This window comes from Zonotrichia leucophrys, chromosome 2 (assembly GCF_028769735.1).
Source record: "Zonotrichia leucophrys gambelii isolate GWCS_2022_RI chromosome 2, RI_Zleu_2.0, whole genome shotgun sequence".
NCBI classification, from domain to species: domain Eukaryota; kingdom Metazoa; phylum Chordata; class Aves; order Passeriformes; family Passerellidae; genus Zonotrichia; species Zonotrichia leucophrys.
Window position 1 is genome coordinate 50,677,577 of NC_088171.1, and position 9,041 is coordinate 50,686,617.

The following is a 9,041-nucleotide window of genomic DNA, read 5'->3' on the forward strand; positions in this document are numbered from 1 at the left end:
ACTTCAACTAAATCCAACTTAATAAGTTAAAACATCATAATCCTACTGATCTCCACCAGGAAAACAGCGTTGTCTTACAGCTTGCTTCAGACACAGCATGCCCTCCACCAGAATATCCAGGGCAAGCCTCTGAACTCTAACACAAATACCCCAAAATTATAGCAGAACTCAATGCACCACAACATACTTTCACGCTGCCCTGTTAAAGACACAAACAGGAATTTTCACCTGCAATAATATTTCCACAGTTTTTCCATGCTCTTGGAAGGCAGCAGTTCTTACCAATAACTTTAAAAAAACCATTAACATGTTGCCAACAAGCAAAAACCAATTCTGGCTGGAATCTCTTCCCAACAGCCTGCTAATTTTACAACTTCTTTCCTCTTATTATTTGTGCAAGAGCTCAATTGATCAAGGCAATACAGTTTGCCACTTCAATTTATAAATAAAGATGACGGTCACACTGATTAATCTTGCAAATGATCTGATATTTTCAGACATTTGAATGTACTACAAGAGTACAGCTTAAATACTGAGGAGTTTCCTCCCATAATCACCTTCATACTAATGTTTCATTCTGAAGTGACAAATAATCAAGGACTGTTGCAGTTACTTACATTCATTTCCTGCATGTGACAAAATCACAACCAGTGAAAGCCACTCCCTCTTTATTTTATTTTCTTTTTACATTGTGTTGACATTAGGTGCATGGATACATGTGCCAGTGATCTTGATTCCTACTGTGGTGTAATGCTGGCAATGAACAGCACACCTCTCATATATTTCATTCTAGATGCCTAAACACAGTCAGCCCAGAAAAGAATGAGAGCTTTCTCATTAAAATCTAGAAAGGGATTTGTATGTAATTCTTCTGGTTCAACTACAAAGTCTGAATGCTAGCAGCCTTAACTTACAGTAACGAATTTATACCTCACAAAAAGTTAGTTCTGTTTAAATTTAGTATCATTTCAGCAAATTATTAATCAGTTTTGATCTCTAATGACTGCAACAGGCACCCTTGGTAGAGAAGTGAAGCAATTTAACTTAATTTTGTAAAAGTTAAAACTGCCACACATCCCTAACACCCACATTTAAATCCTCCTTCTTATTGATTAAGCTTGCACCATTAAGTTTTAAAGCTAAGCCTGCAATAGAATCTAACAAAATCAATTGAACTACTTTGGGATATAAACTTTGATTTTATACAACTCCTATTACTGACAGCATCCTAGTATAGGCACACTTTCAGAAACAACAAAACTTCTTCAAAGTTATCTCTGAAAAAAAGAGTAAGAGAACAGTCAGTTTTCTTTAAAAAAAGCAAACAATCTAAAAAAGCATTTTCAGTTGTACAGTGAAAAGTTTATCCTTTGGCTACCCAGAAGCAAGCAGAGCATTTGCCCATGAAATGATTACCATGAAAAGCAAGATGAAAAGCAAGATGAAAATGAACTATTTTCTAAAATTCTCTTTTTTCCCCTAATTCAGTCCACCAAACTTTAGATAAAACTTCCAAGTGACAGTCTCCACCCCCAGTGAGACTAGAGGAGCTTGCAAATTTACATATGAAATTAAGTTTAAATTACAGAGCAAAACAGGGTGAACTAAGGTCACACCACCAGCCTTAGTTCTGAACTCTCATCCACATTAAGATACTGTCCAACCTGAAACAGAGAGGAACAAAAAGCTAAGTTACTTCAAATGCATATTAAAAATACAAGAAGTCTCTGATTTCAGTTATGGCTGAACTAATAATCCAAATTTTTGTACCTCCCTGCTTCAAATTTTAAAACTTTTTTCTACTGTGTATATTAATGAATCAAATACATCCGGGTCCCAGTAGCAAAGCCACCAGTCTCCAATAAAATAGGAGAAGCATGTGCATGTCTTCAAAAGATAAGTACATTATCAGAGCAGAGTGAGGAGCTCCCTGAACTGCAGGAACTTTCCATCACCATGATCCTCACCATCCTACATGTAAATCCATTTCTTCTGCTCAATAACACCAAGCTTGAAACATACAGCAACACAAACTAGAGCAAATCTAATGAAATCCAAAGACAGAGCAGAATTTTATATCAACTTTAGTTATTCCTAATTTAAAGAAAAACAGAAGTCAATGGTATTGAACTGATATTCACATCTAGTGCATAACTACAGAGATGTCAGCGAAAAGGTGTTTTCTTAATCCTTTATACTTAGTGCTGCTGTCAAGCAATGCCTTGTACTCACTAGACCAAACTAAAGCAGGGAACCTTCTGATTCCAAAACCAGAACAATCCAAAGGGGAAGAAAGAGAAATAATATAAATTTTTTTTCCCTTAGATTTTGGAAGAACATCACATTGAAGTTCCAGTGCTTATTCAAGAACCATGAAACGGTTTGGGTTGAAAGGCACCTTTAAACATCACCTAGTAACCACCTGTCTGCCACAGACAAACATCTTGCACTAGATCAGGATGCTCAAAGAGCCATCCAACCTGGCCTTGAACACTGCTAGAAATGGGGTTACACACACAACTTCTCTGGTTAACCTGTTCCAGTGCCTCACCACCCACCAAAGTAATGAATTCCTTCTTTATAACCATTTTAAATCCATCCTCTTTCCATTTAAAATTTATGTCCTTTGTCCTGCCACTACAGGCCTTTGTATAAAGTCTCTCTCCATCTTTCTCATAATCCCCCTTCTTTATACACTGAATGAAAGCCTCAATAAGGTCACCCTGGAACCTTCTCTTCTCCAGGCTGAACAACCCCAACTCTCTCAGCTACAGGAGAGGTGTTCCATCACTGATCACTTCTGAGGCCCTCCCTGGGCCTGCTCCAATAACTGCAGGTCTTTCTTGTGCTGGATGCCACAGAGCTGGATGCAGTGCTCCAGGTAAGAGTCACGAGAGAACAGAACAGACAGCGAGAATCACCTGCTTCTTTTTACAAGTTCAGGATACTTCTGGCAAAGAAAGTAGCCAAATTTTGGAGACAAAGAGACACGAAGTATGGCAAAAATTTACATATGACTCTACACCCATTCCTTGAAGTGAAAAATGAAATTACTGTTTTTCTATTTTCACAGTAGCCTTCATTAATTTTTCTAAGGTTCATAGTTAAAGAAGGAGTTGAAAAACACTACATTAAATGGTTTGGTTCAGTTAAAAAAATATGTATTTGACTTGTATCATTTATAAGAAGAGGTAAGGCAGCAACAGGAAGAGGTTCTCTCTTGTGACATCAGAGGTTCTGTGGGTAAAGAGAAAACTGACAGAGAACTACCCACTGGGACACAGATCATTTCCTAAAGCAGAGCTCTTTCCAGAAGCTGGGATAACACAGGGAGTGTTTAAATCTGTGGTTACATTAAAGGCTACAAGTTACAGCACTACAGCAGGGCACATCAGCTCAGAGCAATTTTATTACCAAGTCATTTAGTCATGTCTGTAACAGGTCTGGACTGCAGCGCTGTAGAAACATGAACAGCCAATCTGTTCCTGTTCTAGTAGTTCTTCTACTGAAAAACCTACAACTCCTACAATAAAACAGTAAGTTACTCATGTAGACAAGCTCAACATGTCTCTGTAATTTTTCCAATAATTATATTTTCTTACTGAAAATTCTCCTTTATCAAGCAAGGGAAACTCAATGGTCTCCATAACAAACAAAAAAAATAGCTGTTTGAGTTTGCATGCTGAATAGATTATAATTTGTAACCAGACCTCTAAATGTTGGTTCCAGCAACCACTTCTTACATGGAGATAAGCTTGAAAAATACAGTTAACTAAAACTTTCCTATTAGTGTACTCTTACCTAAAAAACATGCTAGCACCTAAGTATTCTATTTAAAATGAGATCATGCATTCCTAAAGCACATGCAGAACTTCCAAGGCCAAGTTTTCCATACTCTTCTTTCTTCCAGGTCTGTGCAGCAGGAAGACTGCACCAAGTGGCAGGCTGCTATGACTGCCTGTGCACATCCTCCTGATATCCCATCCAAGTGGGACATCTGCCCTGTTTTCCTTCTGATGCACAGAGACAGACCCTGTTGGATAGCACAGGAAGTACAACAGCAGAGTGGGTAACACACTGACCTCTCACTAGGAAATTTCTCACTTCAAGCTCATAATACAAATTTTTGATGTTGAGAGTGGTGTAAGTGCAAGTGGAACATCTTTAAAGCTGTTTAATTCACTAGAATTTTGATTAACTAAAAAAAAAAAAATCAAACTTCAGTGGCAAGAGAAAAGATTCCAGGTATTTCCAATCCACGCAACCACTGGCATCTGGGATATGACTCATCATTAAGTTAGGTCCAACTGAAATAACTGTAACTACACAAAACTAGGCACTATCTAAGAACCACAACAGATGAAAAGCAGTACTCCGAGATGTTAACACACAAGTTGTAGGACAATACTTCTCAAGCTGAGTACCTGAGAACTTTCTCTAAGGATTCACTATTGTTTTCATAATAATACATCTAAAATCCAAGAGCTTGCACCAAGACTACAAATAAGCTAAATCAAAAAAGAGGCACCCTCAAAGCAGTATCCAAATGAGGGTGTGCATTCATTTATCTTAAATGAATTTAGGTTGTTTAATAAAGCAATAAAGCAATGTGATTTTCTCATGTCAATGGTTCGAGCAACAGGCCCAAGTTTTAATGCCAGTTCAAACCAGCGTACAAAGGAGCAAGGTGGAAGAAGAATCATTTTGCTAAACCACCACCACTTCTTTGTCAGTCAAACACAAATGCTTAATTTAGGTGACCAACCTAAGACTATTTTCTATGTGATCCCTGGATAAGCAATGGAAAGTTTCCTCCAGAGATGTTGTTAAAGCAAGGCACTGAACTGAGATTCTGAGTCAGGTGCACAAATTAATCCTGAGATCAAATGTGCTCACCATGCCTCCATGGGGCAAGTGTGTCCAGTGCTTAAACTGCACCTCAAACGTGGTCATGAGGTGACTTTGAAATGCAACTGATCTTAAGAACCAAAGCAACTAAGACAGACACAAAATAAGAAGTTGAACAACAAATACTGAAAACAAGAAGCTACAGAGCAGATGTAAAAGACTTCTTTCTAGTCAAGTCACCATCAGAAACACAAAGTGCTGATGCCACACAGACACGTAATCATAAACATACAACATTACAGCAGTTCACTGTGAGTAAAAACTACGTACTGTGGTACCTGCATAGTATCTTGCTACTTCCTCAAAGAGGAGGCATCCCAAATACACTCCATTTCAACTAAGCACTAATTCACAATATGGTATTACAAACATTATTTAGCGTAATTCAAGCTATGTAGCCACCAGGTATGTCTGGCCCCATGGACTATTCTTCCCAGTCCTGCCAAAAGGATTTCCAATAGAGAATTTTTTCTCCCTGAGTAGCATCAGGGCATGTGTCTGTATTAGGGCTGAGGTACGTGATTATATATGAACACATATACCAAGGGAAAAGTTGCTGAAGAAGTCAGTAAAAAAATCAAAACAAAATAAGGTAAAACAAGTAATTAATCTCTGCCCTTTCAGTGTTTAACTCTATGCCAGCTGAAACCAGAACACAAGTATTCAGATAACCTAGGGTAAAATTCCTTTCTCCTCAAAGGCATAGCTAGAGGATTTAAATACGAAGTGGGGGAGACAGCATATGAATCTACAGAGGAAAGGAGTATGGGCAAAGAAAAAAAAGAGCATTAGGTGAGACCACAAAGAAGGTTTTAATGACAGGAAAGTAAGATCAGAAGGGAAAAAAAACATGAAGAAGGAAATGGTTACTGGGCAGAAGAAAACTGGAAGGGGAAAGGTAACAGAGGAGTAATGGCAGTGCTGGAATATAACTTCAAAAGGAAACAAGAAGGATGAGGAAAGGATTCCAATCAGGACACACTTAGCTTGCATTGGCAAAGTTACTGGGAAACAAATGAGCTGGTTATTTGAAACAAAAAAATGCAAGACTAGTCATCTGGATGGAGACAATAGGTACACAGACAAACAAAAGGTTACGGGGGCACCTTCTCTGCTAAGGCCACAACAGTAGGTGGCAACAAGGGGAAGCCTGGCGCACACTCCTTGAGAGCAAGAGAAACCTAGAGAAGTTGACCGAGATGAACTATGGCAAAAATCCCCCAGCCACAACGGTACTGAGAGCACTAGGGAATGTCTCTAGGTACAACCAAAAAGCTCCTAGACAGACCTGAGTATCACTAGGGCTCTGGGGATTGCTGGCATGAACAGGGTGAAACGAAGCAGCACAGGAAAGGACAGGCAGGACAGAGAGCAGGTGAACTCCCCAGAACAGTGCCCGGTGAGGTTACGGACAAAAGCTCACAGGGAAAAAAGAGGGCAGAGGCGTGGGGGGAGCAGAGCCTGGGATGGCTGGGGTGGGCAGTCCCGGGGCCGAGGAGGGCACAGCGAAGGCTGCGGGAGGACGGGCCCGAGGTCTGAGAGCCACCGGGGCGGGACGGAAAGGCTGGGGCAGCCACCGAGGCGCCCTGGCCATGCGGGGGCCGCGGTCACCGGGAAAGGACGGGGACGAAGGGAGGGAGCGGGCAGCCCCCCGGCGGCCGGGCAGATCCTGCGGGGCCGGGCAGCCAGCGGGGCGCTCCCGCACCCCGACGGGGGCGAAGCGTTCCGAGTGCGCAGCTCGCGGCCTCCCCGCTCCGGCCCGGCCCGCGGCTCCGGGGCCGGATCCACGAGCGGGCCGGGCAGCCACCACCGCCGCCCCCGCGCTCCGGGGCCGGTAGCGCGCCCGGGAGAAGAAAGGCAGGCGGGCGGGCGGGCCAGGCCCGACCGCCCCTTCCCCCGTTCCCCGCGGGGTGACTCAGTGCCGGGCCCCGCGCCGCCGCCTTCGCGTCCTGCCGGGCCGGGCCGGGCCGGGCCAGGCCTCGCTGCGACACAACGCCGCGGCCTCCCTGCACTCACCAGCATCGCGCGTCCCGCAGAGTCAGGGCCACGTCCGCCCGCCCCTTCCGCCTCCGCCGGGCCCGGATCCGCCGCCGCCGCCACCTCCCCCCGGCGCGGCCCGGGGATCGTGGAGGCGCCGCCCCTCGCAGCCGCCCCGCCCCGGCTCACGGCGGGCGGGGAACCGGGGCTGCGGCTGCCCGCGCCGGCAGGGCCCGGTGGCGCTGGGCCTTGGCCTCGGCCTCCGGCGGAGCCTGCCCGCCCGCATGAGCCGCTCGGCGGGAGAGGCCGGCCGGCTGGCCGCCATCTCCTTGGCTGCCAGGCCCTGCCCTGCCCTGCCCTGCCCTGCCCGAGGGGTCGTTGCTCCGACCCCTCCCCAAGTTAGTCCAGTGCCAGAAGAGCTGAAGGATGAGCTGAAAGACTTGAGAGTGATGGTTGATGAAAAACTCAACGTGAGCCGGCAGGTGTGCGCTCGCAAGCCGAAAAGCCAATCGAACCTGGGCTGCATCAAAAGCAGAAATGGGCCGGCAGGGCGAGGGAGGTAATTCTGGCCCTCTACTCTTTGATGAGACCCCAGCTGGAGTGCGGTGTACAGTTGTGGTGTCCCCACCATCAAGGGGGACAACAAGGACATGCAGCTGTTGGAGCAAGCTGAAAGGAAGCCTCGAAGCTGATAAAAGGACTGGAACACCTGCCCCATGAACCCAGGCTGAGAAAGCTGCGGCTGTTCAGCCTGGAGAAGAGAAGGTTGTGTGGAGACCTCAGCAACCTTCCAGTTTCTGAAGAATCCTAGAGGGAAGCTGGAGAGGGGCTCTTTGTCAGGAACTGTAGTAATAAGACACAGAGTAATAGGTACAAATTCAACAAAGGGAACTTTAAGTTAGATATTTGGAAGAAGTTCTTTACTGTGAGCGTGGTGAGGTGCTGGAACAAGGGAATAAGTTGTCCAGGGAGGTTGTGGATGCCCCAACCCTGGCAGTGTTTAAGGCCAGGGAAGTGTCCCTACACATGGCAGGGAGTGTTGAGACTAGATGATCTTTAAGGTCCATTCCAAACCCTTAACATTCTATGATTCCATGTGTTTCAGAATGACATGATAAGACTTTCCCCCATCGACAGCTAAGCAACTGTTTCTGCTAGTGTATTTATGAGAAACACAGGTTTCTAAAGTGTTCTGGGCACAGTGAATGGCAGCACACCAAGTCTGGGAGCCCAAATGGACGGTACAGTTGTGAGTTAACAGTGTGTCTTTGTCAAGCGAGTGTTAAACCAAACTGTGAAGCTCCTCTGAGTTATTCACATCAGGAATCATTGCCTCTAAGTGCATGAACATTGCCTTGAAAACTTTGATTAAAGTGTGGCTTTTGTAAGACCATAGAAATCTTTCTGTGAGTTTCAGAGTACTAAGAAGACAACTTGGAAACAACACTGCAGAGAGGAGAAGAGGGTAGGAATTGAAAAAAGGAAATTACATAGTTAATCTATGAGCTGCTTGGAAGATGTGTGACGGTATTTGGTCTGACTTTTTGAGGGATACGGAGTTACATGGACCTGTTTGTAGTCTGCAAACAAGTTAAAGCAGAGCTACCTACTAGATAACTTAAATCTATGATAATAAAACATAAACCTCCTAGCAAATTTGCATCACTTATATGTGGATTGGAAATGGGGCAGTTATTTTTTCTTTCTAAGACTATGAAACTGATGATACAAAATCATGCCAAAATTAGGACAGGTTTCAGAAAAGTAGTATTTTGGAATCAGTTCTGTCTTGTTTATTCCTGAAGACTGGAATTATATTGCTGGAGCAGTGTTGTGAAGAAAAAAAACAGAGTTTGTAAAAGATGTTATAAAAAGTACTTATCCTGTATACTAGTATCAGCAGTTAAACCTATGAAATTCAGCAGCTTCTTGGGAAAGGAAGGAGAAATGGGGAAACAATAGGAAGAAACAGAAGATTTCTTTTCTTTGCAAAATGCTTCACTTGCATTCTGGTTCTACCTGCTGTTCGCCTTTTCTGAAAATTGGCCTTCTCAAAGCTAATGCTCCTTAGTCATGTTGGTGCTGGAAAAATTATTTCCCTGTATAATAATGCCTTCCCATGGCCCAGCCTACTGAAGTGGACACAAGCAAAGTCA

The 9,041-nt window shown here is 44.0% G+C and overlaps 1 protein-coding gene across 1 annotated transcript in view; it reads right to left on the minus strand.

The window, feature by feature from the left end:
- Positions 1–7,013, minus strand: part of CUL1 (cullin 1) — a 52,021-nt gene extending 45,008 nt beyond the window's left edge. The window contains exon 1 of the mRNA XM_064704985.1: positions 6,925–7,013. The gene's annotated coding sequence lies outside the window, so the exon portion shown is untranslated. The remainder of the gene's footprint in view (positions 1–6,924) is intronic.
- Positions 7,014–9,041: the final 2,028 nt, after the last annotated feature.